This window comes from Neodiprion pinetum, chromosome 4, assembly GCF_021155775.2.
Source record: "Neodiprion pinetum isolate iyNeoPine1 chromosome 4, iyNeoPine1.2, whole genome shotgun sequence".
Taxonomy (NCBI): Eukaryota; Metazoa; Arthropoda; class Insecta; order Hymenoptera; family Diprionidae; genus Neodiprion; species Neodiprion pinetum.
The window spans coordinates 18769600-18789206 of record NC_060235.2 but is presented as its reverse complement, the minus strand read 5'-3'; the positions used below and the strand labels follow the sequence as shown (position 1 = coordinate 18789206).

The 19607-nt window shown below is 42.2% G+C and overlaps 1 protein-coding gene across 2 annotated transcripts in view; it reads left to right on the top strand.

Annotated features, from left to right (window-relative positions):
• LOC124216503 (zinc finger protein basonuclin-1) overlaps positions 1-19607 on the top strand; it is a 260148-nt gene that overhangs the window by 44381 nt on the left and 196160 nt on the right. The window lies entirely within an intron of this gene.

The window sequence follows — 19607 nt, the reverse complement described above, 5'->3', positions numbered from 1 at the left end:
ATGAAGTTCACGGGATACGAGCGCGCAGGTACACAGTGAGAAAAAACAAAGTATAGGAGAGAAGCTGGGATTATTTAGTTTTATTGTCCCAATCGATCAATCAACACAGCAGCGAGCGGTATACTTCTTGTAGAAGCCATTAGCCTAAACACGGTTTAATAGTCGGGGTGCTGGATGTCGCTACCAAGGCATCATCAGCCAACCACGGACGTCAGATCCCAATCTCTTCTTGACTGCCTTCGTACTTGACGGACGGACGGACGTACGAACGGTGTTTTCTATCGCGGAGCTGCTCGTGTACCGCAGCGCTTCGTCAAATACTTCCTCAACGTCGTACGTACGTGGAATACCGAAAGAACGCGGTTTCGGGAATTGCGTCAGTTTCATTCGGATGGAAGCGCCAACCGCACGCGGGAACAACTCAACAATGAAATTTATTCAACAGAGTTACTGCGCATTTACAATCATCGTAATCAACGCTTTTTATTGTTGTACTGTTACTGTTATCAAGATGAATTTCAAAGTGATGAAGAGAAATATCTGTGACGGCGCTTTATAAAGTTCATAGTTTATTCAAACCTGCCGTTTAACTCACAATTCACGCTCAAAATTCACACGTAGACATTTATCGTGGTTACAGTAAGCATGAATCCACAGTGTCTAGTACACTGGTAGATTTGCTCCAAAATCATAATATAAATTTTATCCTTCGTATCGATGATTCGCGGATGAAGAAGTTTTAATATAAATCGAATCTGTCATTCGCCAAAGAAGCGTTTTTTACTCGATTTGCATAAAATTTTCTCTAATCACTTCAGAACAGGAAGTTAGAATACGTACAAAAAACAATTGCTGTGATTTGTAACGTTCGACAGTCATAAATTTTTAGCTGAACGATTATCTCCATTCACGCGTATGGCGGAGTGAAGAAATCAGAATCAGCGCATTCGTGACGGTCCTTTCAATTCTCATAACTGCAAAAGTGATTCTTCACGATTTCGTGAAATGATTCTCTCCGGGAAAAAAGTTATCCTTGTTTAATTCTCACCATCTCTTATATCTACGGCAGAACCGCGAACGGTTTAAGCCTGTGACGAACACCTCACAGCCTTGGAGGCATATTTTCTTTGAAGGAGCATCAGGACAGCCCAAAGTAGCAAAACCTTAGGGTGCTCGTCAAATTGACACATGCTTGGCCATCCCTGTATAAAAAAGGGACAAGGCTGGTCCTATACAGGCGCAAGACGTAAGCGCGGAACGTGAAGCAGCGACCTCTCCAGTCTCGTTGGTAATTATACGAAGCTACTCGCGAGTCTCGTGGCCCTGCGAGCGCTACCCAGGTGCTCAAGCAACCCTAATTACGTAGAAGAACACTAAACTGCAATTAACAAGGTTCTCGTGGCTCCGCGCCATGATGCCTCGTCTCGCCTGCTCCATTCTTGAGTCCATTTTTTCTCTTACCGTACACCAAGTGGGAGAAGAGGAGGAGGTGCTTTCGCAGACTGCTGACCTCGGCCAGGATGAATTATCTCGAGACGTTCGGAGAACGTGTACCCTTCTGTTTCCTACCGTAGTTTGAATTCTTGACCGTAATCACACTCTCTGAAAACTCATGTACGTTGAGCACAACCTATGTTACACAACGCTTGGTATAACCTCTGAACAACGTGCTTAGAAGTGTCGAGAAAAAGTTCCTTAGTTTAGCCTATGTCTGTCCAGCATGATTTCAGACCAGAGAGATTAACGTTCTTCGACTGAAATTAGCCAAATCCTCGTTACGCATGTTGTTTCGAGAAACGGCCGTTAAGTAGCTCGGGATGTGTTATACCGTTTTCCAAGGCCAGCCGTATCAAAAGATTAACATGCGATTTCGCGGAAATGCAGTATTCATTAACGAAAAGGTGCTCGTCAGACGATGACATGAAAATAGTTCATCGTAGAATAAAGGTTCTTGATCAGCTCATTCAAGGAGACACATTATGCACAACCAAACAGCCCGAGACTTGAAGTCGTTAAGAAGACGTTTCAAAGATGTCTTATGACCCGTTCGTGACGTCTAAAGGCCTCGACAGAGATCTTTAGGCCTTGAAAATATCTCTTCGACGTAGAGAAATCTGTCTGAGGTCGAAACACGGATCACAAGATTTGTAGTTTTGTGCTGTTTAGGATACGACTCAGTCGTGACAGGTTACGTTGAATTAAAGTCTTAATTACTACAGTAATGACGCCTTAAAGTGAAAACTGAACCATTATCACAAAACCTGGACTTTGATGACAAAAAAACAATATAAAAATGATAATCTCAAGCCCGATAAAAAATGTGATTTCATAGCTAGCCACCTCATCAGACCTCAGGTATGCTTCTCTTCCACTGTAACTTTCTTCAATCAGCAAAACACTTTCTCTTACGATTACTGTAAATCGTTTATCCGTTTTTCATATTCCCAAAATTTTCAGTCAATTTTGGAAAGATCGCACCGATGTGGAATCATACGTAAGTGACCGATTAAGATTCCGTGGAAAGGCCTCTCGGTGTTGGCAAAATCTGCCAGGATACCTCCAGAATTATTTTGAGATGCTCTTTTGCCGATAATCATCTGCCATTACGAATGAAACGAACTATATTTTTCCGGCAAATCAGTATACCTGCGTAAAAACTGTTCTCCGGGCATCATTTTATAGAATCGAACTGAATTCCTTACGCTAAGCCCAAGCAAGTACCTAGACGCGCGAGCAAACGTCTACGAGTGGCAAATAATTGGTCGAAATCAGAAGGTCCGCTGAACGATGTCTCTACGGCTTCGTTTCTCCGGGCTTTTTGTGACCCGGCAGACACCGTTATTTGCCGTAGTATTTAGCTGGCTTGTCCCCTGTCCATCGGAACCGCTCCATCGGAAGCGCCGGTCGCCGGCACAATTAACACCTCCCAGGACGCTAACGCGTCCTGGGCTCCCGGGCTTTACTGCCGTGCGGACCTTTTCCCCCCTTTTTTTTAGATTTCCTTGCCCGAGTAACAAGAAAATAAACGTGGCCGGTCCAGGGACTGAAATCCTTCTTTCTTACTTCTGTTCCTCCCGCATCCCTGTTTGTCCTGCCCGGTAGGAGCCGCTGCCCTCGTACCGCTAAACGAATCTGTTTGTCTAGCCACCTGACCTGGTGCGCCGACTCTCCGACGGTAAGACGCCTAGACAATACCGAAATGCCTTCCTATACCTGCTACAATTTTTTTACTTAGATCCCCGAGAGTTCCCGCTCGTTATTGTTATTGTTATTGTTATATTTTGATATTAATTCTCGGTCTCTAGACTCGGAAGGTCGCACCAATCTGGAAACTGAATATCACTGTGCCAAACCGTCTTCAAACGACTTATTACCAATCCAATTTTTCGGAAACCAAATGGTGTACTTTATCTGCGATTGATCGGTGAAAGAGTTGGACGTATTTTGAACATGTACATGAAGTTTCGATTCATCGTCCTTGATCGAAATACAAGTTGCCATACTGAGAGAAATTTTTAGTTCCGGTTACCGCTCAGTCCTTAAATATTATCATTTTTTACCACAATCGGAAAATATAGTTCTACGTACAGTATGAAAATTAGTTTTGTAGCTGTTACCGGAAAGTCTAGTATCCGTTACTATTCCTTCTCATTATGATCACTCTTACTATATTCTCTTGTAGCTGTTGCGAAAATTTAATGCTTGTGCAACAATAAATTGATGTTAAGGCCTTATTTAACTAAAAAGTACAGTGAATCGAAGAAACTGATTTCGCACTGCAGTTACCAAAAAAGGACCGACAATAGCGCAAAATGGTTACGCGTACCTCGTTTTTTGTAATTCCAACAATACTCAAACAGTTTTTTTAACGATACCTGTCTTACCGAATTTTTCTATTTACCGTAACAAACGAAATTTTTATCAGTGTACGAATAGTGAATCCCAAAAATATACTGATGAGGCATGACTGAAATCTAGTTAGGCAGCATGAAATTGTGAGATTATGGCTGAACATTGAATGGACTTGTTCGCTTTTAATCGAAATTCTTTTCCATCAGGCTTCTTCGATTGAAACGTCAAATACATTCATGCTACCAGCAACGGATTTTTTCATTAAGTCATACCGATTTTTTACTATATTAGAACTACGTAATTCTGCAGTCGATGTTTGACGAATTTTACGAGACTTCCGTTTTTGGTCAAAGCACATCGTATAGAGGTCCTATAGATCTCTTCAGAAACCTTTCGCACCCCATTTGGATATCGTTGTAGCAAATCTGATAAAATTCATGCATAATAGACGTTTATGAAACTGTCAAAACAAACTTTGAAAATCATCACGACGCTTTTAACATTATATCAGACGGATGTAGATGGAAAGTAACAGTAACGAGAGTTGCATAATATGATGTATAAAATTGTGTGGTATACCTTTACAATTATTCAAACTATACAAATGTTCAATTTATGCATATTTCAGAAGATTTTTGTGAACAATCCTATCAACTTGTAATCTAGGGCGAAGATATTACTCTGCTGGTTTTGATTTCACTTTTGAGATTGGATTCATACTGATCTTTCCATTTACCTTTCTTGTATGTTATTTTCATTTAATATTTGTAATTATCATTCTGACATTAACGTTCATTTTCAGGGCAATTATATACCATATTTGCAATTTTTTTTTCCATCTCAGTGAGACAGAGATGTAAGGTAATTTCTCAGAGTGACGAGACAAAAATTTTCAAGTTTACATTCACAAAGATTTATTCGAGATAATTGGTAATGACGTGAAAAAATTATTGTTACAAAAAATGGTTGGTAGGTTATGATGATATTATTCTAAAGATGGCGCAGGCGTCATAATAATTAACTAGTTGATTGATGTGACAGTTTAAATATTCTTCCACTTATGGCCTACCGCACCTCACATTACCCAGTACAGGCTAATAATCATCCAGCGTATAAGGAAACGTGCAATCGCATCATCGGCAATTAAAGTTGTTTCGAATAAATTTGAAACTGCATTTAAACAAACGCATTGATACCGCCTGCGGATGGCGGATGAGATTGGGGGAGGTGAGATCGCGGTTATTTTCTTATTGTTAATTAACACGCCACATATGTGATCACGCGAGCAGTATCGCGGTTTGTAGTTTTGTTGCGAACGGGTTTAATGCGTGTGAGAGAAGGCAGCTGGCTCTTCCGATAATGCGGTCCGTGCTGGCGAAAAGCGTGACGCAGGTATGCTGCGGATATACTCGTTGCTCCTTCGCGTTATCAACAAAAAAATGTATGGGATAGTCGTTTGCGGGTCCCCGTGCCTTTCTCCGGCTGAGAAAATTTAATGATACCGTAATACGTGAGCGCTTTGACACAGCTGATTAATTTCTGAACAACAGCAATGTCTTCTTAACGATATTTTGGAATGGTTGCAGTGATCCGTTTAGGAAATGGATTGGAGCGTTTTGGAAATTGCAGGTTCGAGCAACAATCTAAAGCTCAGAAATTTCACAGGTGTTAGAACGAACGAGGTGACGACTGTTTCCGTAAATATTACATAACGAATTTTTAGAAACTTCAAATATGCATCTTGAATTGTCAGTATTTCATTTATTGTTAATCACTTGCAAACCCTGATATCTGGTCGGAGACACTTGCTACTCAAACAGTTTTTACGTAAATATTTTCATCTCCTCAAGTTCAAATGTACGCCAAAATCCGACCGCGTATTATTTTCTCCGCAATCAACAAGCTTGACAATTTTATCTGTTTGAGAGACCCGATCATCACAGGTCTGCGGTATTGAAAGCGTAATACCGCTAAAAAAGTTTTATGAGTGAAATGAAGCTGCCGCACCGCAGGGCATGAGAGCGGTAAAGTACTGTGGTCGAGAATATACGGAGGAAAATAGCCCGAGGAGAAGAGAAACGTGAACGCGAAGGCAGCGTGGGAGGACACAGATTACAAGCCTGTCATTCGCCGAGGCGCCTGCAACCAAGGATGATACATTCGCTGGAATGCAAATTTTCCACGTTTGCGGCCGAAGGGAAGAAACGCACGCGATTATCTTCCTTGAGAATGTCCGGAGAATTAACACCGCGATCGTGTCTCCGTGATGGCCAATTCCAGGGGGACTTGAGGATAGTTTAATTGGAGAAACGCCACGGATTCGAGAATGTTATCGGTTAGGCTAGGCCAGGTGGAGCATCGGTAAGTTGGGAAGATTTTAGAGATGTCAAAGAATTCAGACTTTGTAACGAAAATCGTGGGTATTTAGTGGAGAATTTGGTCAAGATTACGGAAAGATCTGATATTCAAAATCTGAAGTGGTTGGAAAAATTGGTTTTTCAGCGTTCGAAGAAGAATAGAATATACGCATACGTTACGAAAAATCTGCGTTATGTCAGGGAATCTAGAACGGGCAGGAAATTGATTAATCATTTAGGGGCTTCAGGATAGCGTAAGAAATCTATATGAATGCCGGAAAATGCACGATTTTCTCAATTTAAAATAGCTCACGGAGATCAGGAAATTCAAAGTGAACCGAAAATATTTCGGAGGACTTTTGGAATTCTTTTCGGGACGTGGAAAGATTTATTCACATCTTTCGAAAAAGAAGATCATTTTCTTTAAGTTGGACAATATTGTTGAATACGAGGGCTTGTGAAAATTTAGATATTGATTCAGGTGTAGAAGTATAATTTTACTTCGTTTTTTCTACATTAATCTTCTCCAACGATGCGTAGGTACAAATTTTACACCGTAAAAACCCTAAAAATTTGAATGTTTAAAATAGCTTTGTAAGGAATTTTGGAAACGTGAGGATGATTCGCAGCTTAGATCCTGCAGTCGCAAAACAGTTCAAAGATACATCGCATTGCTCGATCTGTTCCTTTCACAGACGCGAGGTCGCACGGCTGAATGAAGATCGATCCATGACACATTTTCTCATTACAGTCTGAAACCGACGTACACCTATTAGAAACGCAATTATTTTCATGAACTAGTCTCACAGTGAAAATCCTCCTTACACAACAAAATAATTATTGTACTCATAAACATGCAAAGAGAGGGTATGACAAGGATGTGCCTCGCGTGTATTACAGGTACCGGCTGACAGGCCATGAGTAATCGATGTGCCCGTGATGGTGTCTCCTAAGAAACACAGCCAAGTGGATACGCGGTACACGTGTAGATACGTACAAGTGTCGGAAATTTATGGAGGCCGACTGGTCGGATTTTTCGTATGATAGATATAGGCAGCTGGAAGAGATCAGTGTGTCCATCCTACAACGCGATACCCTTGCAAAGCCGCGCGGCGTTACTGTGAATTTTTTATACTTTACGTGAAAAATTGATACTGGGAGCTGCTAATATCGTGGCGTGACTGCTGAAGCCACGGCATTTTATATCTATATTTATTAATATTTATTAATCATTTCTCCAGCGAGGGCAAAGTTGTCGATAATTCTGCCACACGGCCGGAGTCAATCATACGTAAGCTTACGATTAGCCGAGCCAAGGTGAGCCAAGGTAGGCGAAGCGTTCCCGCGTTGTCACGGCAATTAACCGTATAATTTTACGAGTGTCTCTTCTCTAGCGATCGGCGCGTTGCTCAACGGTACCTTTATCGTTCTGCAAATTGAATTCCAGCTGAGAGTGATGCAACGACATTGCAAGTTTTGCGTCCACCTTGGCTTTATTCTCATCGTAAACTAGGGAATTTATCGATTATCTAAATGGCGCGGTAACACGACGGCGTGCTTAGCCATGTATACTCGAATAGATCCTGTAGTGAATCTTGTTTTAATTCTTCATCACGTTTCATGATATTTTCAAAACTGACTAAGTAATTCGACAATAATAACACAAACATACGATCATTTTTCATTCGAATCAGTTTTGCGCGCCCTCCCTTAGATGCGTCAAGCTTTACTCCCAGGCGACGCTAAAGATTTTTTCCAACCACTTTTTATTTACCGTATGAACATTCTTCACATCGAAGTGAGTAGAAAAATTCTTTCATATTATAATACCGAGATATCAACATCAGATGCCGATGGAATGAATTCGTCCAATTTAAAATACTCAGTCTTAGAAAAATTATTTTTCGTGAATAAAAAGAGATGAATGTATGATGTTGCTAATTCACCATCTACCGCAGGTCTCTTAAATGTCATTTCCTTTCTCAGGCAATCAACTTTCGATCCGATTTGTCAAAATTAACCCTCAGCATGTTCAATGATTTTTCCAAATTAGTGCCGTTAATATGAATGAATCTGTAGGTTCATACTGGCTTATAAAAACTGATTGAATTTCGCTATTTTTCTGACCCTGAATAGACGTGTTAATTAAAAGAGTTGCTTGAATTCAAGTATATACACTATCTAACCCAACCCAAGTGACATTTTAATCAAATCCAACCGAATCAACAAGACCTACGCTACGTGGTGGTATTAGTGATATTTTTGCTTAGTGACTTAATTGGAACGCAAACCAGGTTTCAGTGATGTTGACTTTGCACTTCGTAGTTTAACCTACACGTTTGGTTCGACCGTATGGTTTTGATTTTTATATGAGCACCTTGTGCACAGTATTCAAAGGAACGCAAAAAAAAAAAAAAAAAAAACGCTAAACGGAGGTACATGGGAACCAATTATCCCCCATAAACGCATCATCACAGTTTATCGATGGACCTGAGGCCGAATACGACGTTAGACTATTTGAATGACGGACTTATGAAGCATCCGCGAACTAATTGAAGCCATTTTGAGGAATAATTATGGAGGGAATAATCGGTGACGTGAACCCTGGTGGTGTTGAACGAAAGTGTTTTGCAAAGATGTTTAGATCGTAAGTGAAGCCTGGAGGCAGAACGAAACCGAGGAAGGACGAGAATGGACCACACAACTTGTGGTTATTAAGCATACAGGTCAAATCCGCAGAGGACGCTACGACGGCAAACAGTTTGATTAATTATCATTACCGCGTCGTACATTCTTTACAGATGATCATCGTCCCGCTTGTGCAGTCGGCGACATCATGGCCAATTACGCGAGTGAGGTTACCCGGCTTTACAATGACATGTTCAGAGCTGGATAATTAACTACTGTCGGAAAAAAGCGTCGTCAAAACACATTTTTTTCCAAGCCGAGAATGAAACATTGCCATTTTTGGTCGATAGGTAATTACCTAGGCAAGCCACCTGTCGCAACACTTCTGTCCGCGTAGTTACTGTAGGTGTTACGGAATTTAACGATGGCACAGAGGGTCAGGAGCAGCTAAAACTTGAAGAAGAATTAAAAAGTTGAATTTTTTTTTGTCGATTATGTCTTTGAATCGAAATGCCATTACAATGAAATCAATATATTTTACAAATAGCATGTTAAATAAATTCTTGGAAAATTTTTCCGATGCCTATAACTGCTCATGTCATCAATCATTCCAGTCACTTATGGTTTTACAAAAGATTTACACGAAAAATAAGATTGCATATGAAAGTGGCAAAGAAATGATTCCACCGTCAGTAGTAAAAAAAATGGAGATCGAAACCAAAGTAGATACTACTGAGGTTGACAAACGGTTACTTCTTCGTTGAATCAACATGATTTTGATTTATTCATCAGCTTCAACTCACCCTTGGCAATGCTTGCTGTCGTGGAACCAGTAGTAGTGTGTTGGAATACTGTAGTACATTCGGCATCTCATGGTACCTTTGATTCGTCATTTGCTTTGGTTGCAGTATTGATCGCGGATTACTAAACATCATCCGTTCGACCCGTGGAATTGAAGCGTACAATTGACTAGCGAAATTTTCAATTAGATACAATACTGTTAGAGCGGAGACGTGTATAATTGACGATCAAGCATTCAACGTGGTAGAAGAACTCGAAACTCTTACATTGACAGTTGTCGTTCGGACAGTCAAGCCTCGCGAAGCGAGATTAAGACTATGAGGCCTGGTAAATAAGTCTTCGATGAGTTCGATGAAGGGCGTTTTGGTGAAGGAGGTTGCATTCGCACCTGCAGCGTCAGCGTCTATTGTGCACCTGTCGTGTAGCATGCTCTTAAGACAACACTTTAGTTGACCCAGGATAATAATCCGAGGTAAGAACCCGGCTGGTGGCCGGGAAGTGAACATCAGCTTGACAATCACTTCGAATGGAAGAGTGTGACTTAGGAAAATTCTTTGCTTATTTAGAAGACGGGACCTGGGGGGGTAGAAGTGAAGAAGACGAGCGACTCCCTCGCTCTCTCGAGTCCCTCTATCTCCTGGGAAAGTACTTTAGAAAACTGACAGGAATATTTATACTACGTCCCCTAAATAAAGCATCTCGGGTTCATTCATTCACATAAAGTCTCTACCGAGAACAGCAGCCCGGAGAGACAATGCCCGCAACAAAAAGGGGAAATCAGATTTTCACACCGTTTCAAAAACCCGAGACCATCGGCGTCATCGTAGTATCAATTTTCCTCGCGTCAGCAGAAGGAAAGAAAAGGGTAAAGGGCCGTTTTGTTTGCTCAGCAAACAAGACGCTCGACGTCCAAGGGTCAACCTGCGCCACCTTGCGGCTCGTACAATATGCACTTCGAGCTGACCTCGCGCCCTCCGAGCTTTTGCTCGTCTGGTCCACCGGCGGATTCTCTCTCCTTTCCACTTCTCTCGCTCGTAACAAGCTCGCTCAGTTTGCAATCGCGCATTGACAGTCCCAGACGAGTTTATTCTCGCCGCAATATTTGCATATTTACGAGCCGCTCGTGCACCTGCATATCATTTTTCTCTCGACCCGTAGCTGATCTCCGGCTTGAAGTGAGCCGGTGGATCAAGTAGCTCGGAATTTGGACTGCCTTGGGACGATCGAGGAACGCGAGAAGATCCTGGAGGTCAATGAAAAATATTTCCTATCGTGCCGCGTGGCATGGTCCAAGTTTCACGTCGATGACGTTACACCGACGGGCAGAGGCATATTGCTGCCAGGGCACGGTGCATGGTGTCACTGCCTTCGAGGGGGCCGGATGGCCAGAGAACTCGGTGGCGTCAAGGGTACTCCAAAGAGCTGCCAGCGCTAATTAGCGCGTTGCCAAGCGACGGGGACGCTCGACGTGATCCAAACTTTCCACAAATTCCGTCGTACTCTCTCGAGAGATGCCGCTGACGGAAAACCCGTACCTGAAAATTTACATGACTGACGCAAACTGTTGGGTTTGATCTGAAAATTTATACATTCCGATAACATTAGGCAGAGGGAAACTGGTCTCCCTGATTTGTTTCGTGCTACTTAAAACCTGGAAGCGCGTGTGTCTGCGTAATGGGTGATCAGTGCCTCTTCGATTATACCTCGAGAACGAATGCATGGATATTTGCAAAAATCTAAGTTCCTTGACCGATAATAACTTGCACACGAATGGATCGATTTTTATGATATTTGGGGCATTCATTTAAATCACTACTGATTACATTTTCAGCAAAATCAGCTTAACCATCTATGAATTATTCCGCGAATGAAAAAATACTTTTGTCCAAATTTTTCGTTTTCGTAAATAACGACTGGTTCTTTGCGTCAGTAGTCTACTTTGCCTGATGGTTTATCACCCATGTCAGTAACCTAAACTCCAAGTAATACAAGATCATAATTTATTTTCCAGCCTTGACTCGAGTAGTCACAAGATTTGTACGATGCATCAAAGTCATTCATTGTGACAGGGTCAACTATTCAAACGGTTACCCTATTTTAGGCTCGCTTATCGTGTCCTCGAAGGTGCAGTTACATGTATAAGAATCCTGTTGGCAAATTTACTTGCCCCATAGCGTTCAACGCAATAATCAAATGCATAAAAGAACATTTTTTTTTTTTACGCGGAATGTTTCTTTCCCCGTTTTGCCATTAGTTGTCGAAATTTTACTGCGTCAAATTACTCTGACTTATCATTCAAGCTAACGAGACCCTAAACCCCAACCCCACGACCGCTTTCAGACTTCACCCATTTTCTTCTTCTCCGTCTTCTTCATTTTCCCACGTCTATTCTTCGCCTCTCGAAGGTAATAGCGAGGCAGTCGAGAGACAGGGCGCTACTTGGAGCAAAAAAAACTTCACCAAAGTATCCCTCTTGAGAATGTTCGCAAAGGTGAAGAAGTATGAAAAGTAAGTTTTAAAAAAGTGCTCCCAAACGTACATAGAACTGAAATAACCATCTCAATGCATGACTATTCCTTCTTCTTCAAATTTAAAATCACAGTTAGATACTCTTCGATGTAAAATCACCCAAAATTGTGGAATCAGACTCGAAGAGACTTCATGAAGCTGTCACTTTGAAGATAACGGTTCGAAGGTGGCAAACACATACGTTAAATCGCCTGTGATTCGCGCCGCTGCTGCCGCGAGGTACTGCAGTCTTCCATTGTTTGCAATCGTTGTTGTTTTATCTCGCATCTCATGATTTACACACCTTTCTCTAACGGGCACGCCTATTTCGCAACAGATTCCATAAGGCGTTACTATCTCGACTGTTGTACATCTTCAACATCGTCGTAGTCAACTGAACTGAAAAGATGAAGTGAAAACCGATCGAATTCCGTTTTTACAATGATGGACTTGAAAACGCAACGTGAATAATTTTTAGTCGATCCGTATAATCCGTATAATCGTAGTAACAATTGTACAAATGTTTATAGTGTTATGTCCATCCAAAACCTCGTAATCATTCCGTCAATAATACAACAAACTATACTGACAGGTTGCAGTTTAAATATCGTAGCAATATTGAATGGTAAATTATAATTTACACGCAATGTATTTCATTTAATTCGTGATTGATTCGTCGGATACTCGCACCATGTACGGTAATGTTTAATTTTAGCCAAACCAAGTGCAAAGATTTTAGTGACAGTTCGTGCGTCAGTAGCTCGATAATTACGAAGGATACGACGATTTTTCAAACATAATTGGCGATCAATGTTCGCGACGCCAGTTATGACGTCATCTTCATCACCCGGAATGGAAATTCGTTGTAATTGCTGACACACCGCCACCTCATTTGTCATTTAAAAATCCTCTGACAAGTGTATCGGAATCATTGTCAATTCTGTAAATGATCAGCGACGAAGCATTCCTTACGAACTATTCCTTCCTGCAAAATGTTGTTCAACTCTCGCAGGCGAATCACTGCGACGTATGAAGTAACCGGTAGACGTGGTTTTTTGTTCCGATATTCACAGCCGGTACGTACGAGTAATAAATTAAAAGCGTCATTGAACGCATCCGGCAGTGTCACATTCGTTGCGATAAACCTTCTCTCTTGAAATATCAAACAGTTTAATTACCCGAAGGCCGGGGCGTCTCAATCGTATCTGATGACTATTGACACCGCGAAGAACGCCAACCAACAATGACGAGCCTGACGCGGTGGGAGTGACCGAAGTCACTCGACGGTCTCACGGAATGACGCAACGGGCTGACAATGAAACTACAAGGTCACGATAGCGGGAACTCGCACAAGCCTTCTGGCAGGACTCTGTTATTCATAATTCTTATTTATCAATTTTTTTTTTTTTTTTTTTCTGTAGTACGTACTTTCGACGCTAGCCTTTGACAATTACGTCGCGATGGGCGGCTCTCATAAAATTCTCACCGCGCAATCACAATCGCTTCTATCTATCTATCTAGCTTTTTCAATATTTATATTTATAGATATGACACAATGTACAGCCTTCAACATCCGTCACGAAATTGATAGTTATATTATGTCATTCTCAAAAAGAATTCTAACGTAAGAGTCTCGTCACTGCAGTCGCACGAACGATTTACACCAAAGAAACAAAAAAGTACATCGCCACTCGAGTGTGTCCATAAGTAAACCATTACCATTTACCTGTAGCTGCACGTATCTAGTCATCCTGAAAAACTTGGCGATTTTTCAAATGATCTGGAATTTCACCCCTGTTTATGTTGTGTACCCAATTTTTCTTTTTTTTTCGTTACATGTTCACCATATAATAATTTTTCTTGTCATTCTCGTTCCCCGAGGTCCGTGAGTTATATATTATAAAGATCCGTTAATCTCGCAAAACCGAATCCTTCCCCTATACTCTCTTTCAAGTATGTTGGAAATAAATTTTTTTCGCCATTCGGCAATTATCGGTTGTTTCGAATTTAAGAATCGAGCCTGAAAAAAGTAATGCGTATAATCTGTGGCATAAAACCGTTTGACCTTTCGTCCAGTGTGTAACATGTGCATACAGACGTATACATACACACACATTCTAACCCTAGCATTACCGAAAATCTCTCGACCGCTTACGAATATTCGTTGAGCCGCTATGGTGGGTTTCACCAACCTACGTGGTGAACGTGTAATTTCACTATTACAGCTAATCTGTTGACATTAGACTACAGTCTGCCAAATTGTTGGGTCAGCATCGGTCTCCGGCACGGTTTCCCGACCGCCGCTCGGTCGCGGTGCTATTATGGTAAACAGTCGAAGCCATTCCGAGCGTGGTGGAACCACCGAACAGTCGTGATTATTCTAATTTCTTATTTCGAAATGACCATAAGAAAACGTCCGCTGTTCGCGATTACCTGCATGAGAGGCGAGACGGGACAATTATCGGACTTGTTCCTCGGCATCGGTGGGCAACGGTGGCCGTGTGGTAGTAACCATGGCCTCGGCGACGCGAGGTTCGAGCTCCGGGGGAACAGTGTCAAAAGTCTTCGTCTCACGTCGCAGCGAAGGACTCACTCCGGTTGTGTATTCAAACGAGAATGAAAGTGCCGCAAGTAAAGTAGCGAGGAAGAAATGACGGACGACTAAGTCCCCCTGGGATTGGGAAGTAGCTGATCCATTGTTGAACTATCTCTCTATTCTGCTCCACGTTTAATGCATAATCTATTACGGGCTTTTAACAATGCCGACCACCTCGAGCACTCGCTTCGCCAGGTCCTGGGGAATTGATCTTCCGCGGTCCGCACCCTCATATTTCACGAATGTTTTGACGTCTGCTTTGTAAGCGTCCGCGGCGGGGTGAATCGATCAGCGGAGGAAGCGTACTCTTCTTCAAACTGTGGCTTGGGGTAGCGCCGTTGGGGGATTTAGCCCAGTGACGACGATCACCCGTGTGCCCTAGACGTCTTGGTTACGCGACGGCATGCGATAATCCATGCCGCAGCCGTCAGTCCTCTCCGAACAAGAGTGCCACGGAGAGGCAACGTGCCTGACCCAGCATCTTCATGCGCCGCGCGTTACCGAATCAGGAACAGGAAGTCGTCGGTGATTCCGCCTCGTCATTTCCCGTAATGCGATATGTGGCAAAATTTGGAGCATCACTCCGGGGCTATTAATCTATCGGTAGGCCCCCAGGACCAATGCACTTTCAACGATATACATATTCAACGACCGGCGAAAGAATCATCCAGGGGTCGGTAATTAGGCGGGTGCGCTTCTTTCCTCCTCGCTGTGATCGATTGGCATTGGAGAAATGATTTTTGCCAGCTGAAACTACATCTACTCACGTCTCATCGCAACGGTGCAAACGTCAAGATTGGCGGAATACTCTTGCAATTAGGTACTTGTAGTTATTTAAAATACGTGTGACCGACACTTCCGATCTGGAGAAATACATGCTGCTTTGATATACCAAATCGAACGAATATGACATTCGCCCAAGTGTCTTGAGATGAAAATTTGCGGAATTCAAAAATATTGGAAACAAAAGAAAAACATCATCTACAAAACGCTGAACGATTTCTACATATAGGTACAAAAGTGAGTCTTCGCCATTGTCGTTTGGATTTACCACACCCGGTTGTCAGCCATATTGTTAGCGCGTCAATACATGCCCCTCTCTCTCTCTCTCTCTCTCTTCCCCTTTAGTGCGTGAGCAATCTCCTCTCCCCCTGGTAAAAAGGGTTGACCAAAATAATCGTGGCGAATAGCCTATAGGGTCGCTAGCTTCCTCCGTGTCCACGTTCTCACTGTCAGCGTCCTTCCGTTTTCGTTTTCACTCTTACCTCGGCCTTTTTTTTACGTCGACCTACGTGCGGCCATCCCGTTTTCCGACCCTTTTATTAATAAAGGGGTCACTTCGGTTGGGTTGGCCCGGGGGTTGGAAAAAATCGCGCCCCCATGGCCCGGGGATATTTTTCGACCCATCAGTCCCGCCCTTTAACAAGGTGTATCAATCTCTTCTTCCATCTAACCGCGCTCGGCGTATCGCGGCTGCCTCGGGAAGGGCCGGATATCGTGAGCCGTCATTAGTGTCTCGGGGAGGTCACACCTGGCGCCCCCAGCTAGGCGCGACTCCTCGTGACTTAACGACGCGAACAGATGTGAATCGGGGATCGCCAAAGGTCTGCGAGAATTTTCGTTGCTGCGAAGAAGGAGGTGGTTGCGCTACGTCTGAAAGAATTGTACATAGTTAATATATCTATGTGTATACGTGTATTAGGGTGGTCCTTGAAAATGTCATTTTTGAATTTCAAACGGCGTGCCCCCCAAATCGGCTCTATATCATACAAAAGTAATTCCTCAATTTTTTTTCATTCGACCCTTTCAGGAGCACATCACATGTACCAAACGGATTTGCATGAAATTTGATACGGGGCGGTTTCTTGGATCGCTGATTACGAATCTGAAATAAAAATTTGAAAAATTCAAAATAGGGGATCTAATATGGTGGAGCAAAATCCATACTATATATATATAGGGTATTTGACGTCAAATTGAATGGTCGGTTTTCCTGACCCATTTTTATCCGATTACCCTTTCACACAGTCAAAGTATACATTAAAAGGATGAACTTTGAATTCTTTCAGATTTTTTCGACACATGATTTCTTCGCGACAGTTCAACGAATAAATTGATTTCAACAATGTTTGATATTTCACGGCTATAGTAGCTTAAAACCTGGACGACATTTGAAAAAATTCCCTCGCAAAAATTTTAGGTTCTCTTGCGAACTTCTCGAGAGTATTTTTTCAGATTTTTCGTACCCCGTTTCAGTGTAGTTTTGATACAAAATGCGCGCAAATTATTCGTAACTGAAAAGAGTCCTGATCGAATGGGCTACAATTTGTAACACCGCGTGCCTTCTGCAATGCGAAGGTTGTCTGAAAACTTCATAGTGGGCGGTGCAATTGTTGCGGTGCAAATGTATCAACAAATATTCACACAGTGGCGAGAATTCGGTTCAAAGTTCGCGGCGCGTCGAGCGGTTTGCATACCCTGCGCACTCGAGCGCGATCGTCAATTGTTACGCGTGTTGTTTATAACAGTTGACGACTCTTTCTTGAGGAGCGTACTTCAGTCTGTCATTTATCGCGATTCCTGACACGATACGTGATTTCCCTACCGCCGGACAACATTGTTGAAGCACATTCATCCAAGGTAAGAATTCAACGACGTGTCGCGTATCGTAATGCCGACTGTATAACTTTCACCGTCATTACCGCCACGTTACAGTACGAATGGATGAGAAATCTCACAGTTCCGTGTAAACTGTTGCTTGTAACTTTTCAACTACTTTTCCGCCCACTACGAAACTTATAGACAATCTTTCGTATCGAAAAAGATATGCTGTTTAAGGATTTCGGCTAATTCGATTCGGGCACTATTTTGTTACAGAAGATTTTCCCACATTTTTCATTCAACATTCAAAATGATCCCGCAGTCTGGTCGTCGTAAATTCCACCTGAAAAACATCTAAAATAATCTCATTTATCCAAGATAAATAATATAATACGGCAGAAATTTCTAATTCATTCTTTTTCAAAAAATTCAACGTCACCTGCTCAAATAAATATCTGTTTTTCATCGCGCAGTATCTACATATATATATATATATGTATTTTTTTTTTTTTTTCATATGTTTGTGTCTTAAAAGTTACGTGGTCAATTTTCAGCTAAAAATATCAAAAATCCAGTGAGTCATTTTTTTATCAGAATGATCCATCTTCTGTTATTTAGTTATTTTATGAATGTTTTTTTTCGTATTCAAAATTTCATTTTGCTGAAGATACCTAATTTTCCTTAAAATATCACGGTTAAAGAGTGTCCTAGAACTTTTTCAAGTTATTTGAATCTATATCTCCGTTTGTGCACAATGATTTTTTATGCGGGGTCTCCAGCGACCCCGGTGTGACACCAACGTTATACACGGTTGGTATACACCGTGAGGGTTAACCGACTACATTTCGTAAATTCAAACAGTAATTCTTGTTTCGACGTTTCATTACGTTAACGTTACTAAAATCAGGCTCACGAAACTCTGTATCAAATATTCTGTACATGAAATGTGAGAAAAAAACATGCACCTAACCTGCCAGCATCGAAATCGATATAGTATGCCGAAAAATGAGTGCACCATATTTTCGTTATTTTCTATACACGCAAACCGTACGCACAGTATGGGTTTTATAAAAGCTGACACCGAGGTCTTTGCTTGCAGAGCTTGTTATTAATCAAAACGCTGCCATCTCCCGGGGCAGGTCTACGCTCGTTAGCGACGGGGGTGAAAGGGAAAATCAGGGGAGTTGCGGTCCATCTCTTAATTACTTCCGCGCCAATTAACACCGCTTCAACTAAGAAGGGGTGAAGCATGAACCACCGATGGGAGAATTCACCGCTTCGAAACCGGTCAAACGTTCCAATTTCCTTTGTCTCAACCGGCCACCCCATACGTTTTTTATTTCATGGCTTGTCGCGATAAATAAGTGTGTAACAAGTCGGAAACCGGAGAAAAGTTGCGGAAAAAGATCATCCGCAGAATGTAAATTTACATCTTACAACGAGTTGAGAAATCGAAGTTAAGTTGTTCCTGAAAAGCTGTAAGGAGCGGTCGATGGCATCAAGTGGTTCATCGACGAGCCAAACTAGCAGTAAAGAAATTTTTGTACCTAATTATATTTATAAATTGAGAAAAAGATGAAAATGTAATATATCGATGCGTTGTCTTGGTAACCCAGATTGGATACGCCAAGTGATCGTATCCCCACAGCGAAGTTGTTATCATGTGATTTTTGAAGTGAAATTGAAGAGGCCACGGCGCATATCTGAATCAATTCCGAAGTTTGAAAAGTTAAGGAATGTAAGAACACAGATTTGACTTCATCAATTCCGCCAAAGGATTAAGGACGAAAAGAATTGTTAAAAGCACGAATTTCACCTCGGCAAGGAATCGGGCTCCAGTTTCGTGTACCTTCCCAGGGACCGACCTTAAAAGATTTCCGCGACTCCTGATTTACCGAAGCATCGGTTAAAGGCAGTGGAGTAAGCCAGTCACGTGCCAAGAATGCCCGGGAGTGCCCCGGAGTGCTCTCTCGACCAAGGGGTTGAGAGCTAAGATAGCCAAGAGGGATCAGCTGTAGACTCCGGGAGGAGAGTCCCGTGGGAAGTCAATCAACCGGCCTTTCTTCGCTTCTTTTCGAAGTCACGAGGCGGTAGGGTCGGAGGGCAGTAGCGGAAAGACGAGGTGGGGGAAAGGGAAGAGGGCAAAAGAAGGCCAGGATCCGGTCTAAGCTATCGGTATATCAAAGTGTTAATCTTTATTGGGAAATGTAGCGAACAATAACGTGGTCTCTTTTCACTTTCCGAATGGTTTTATTTTTACCCGG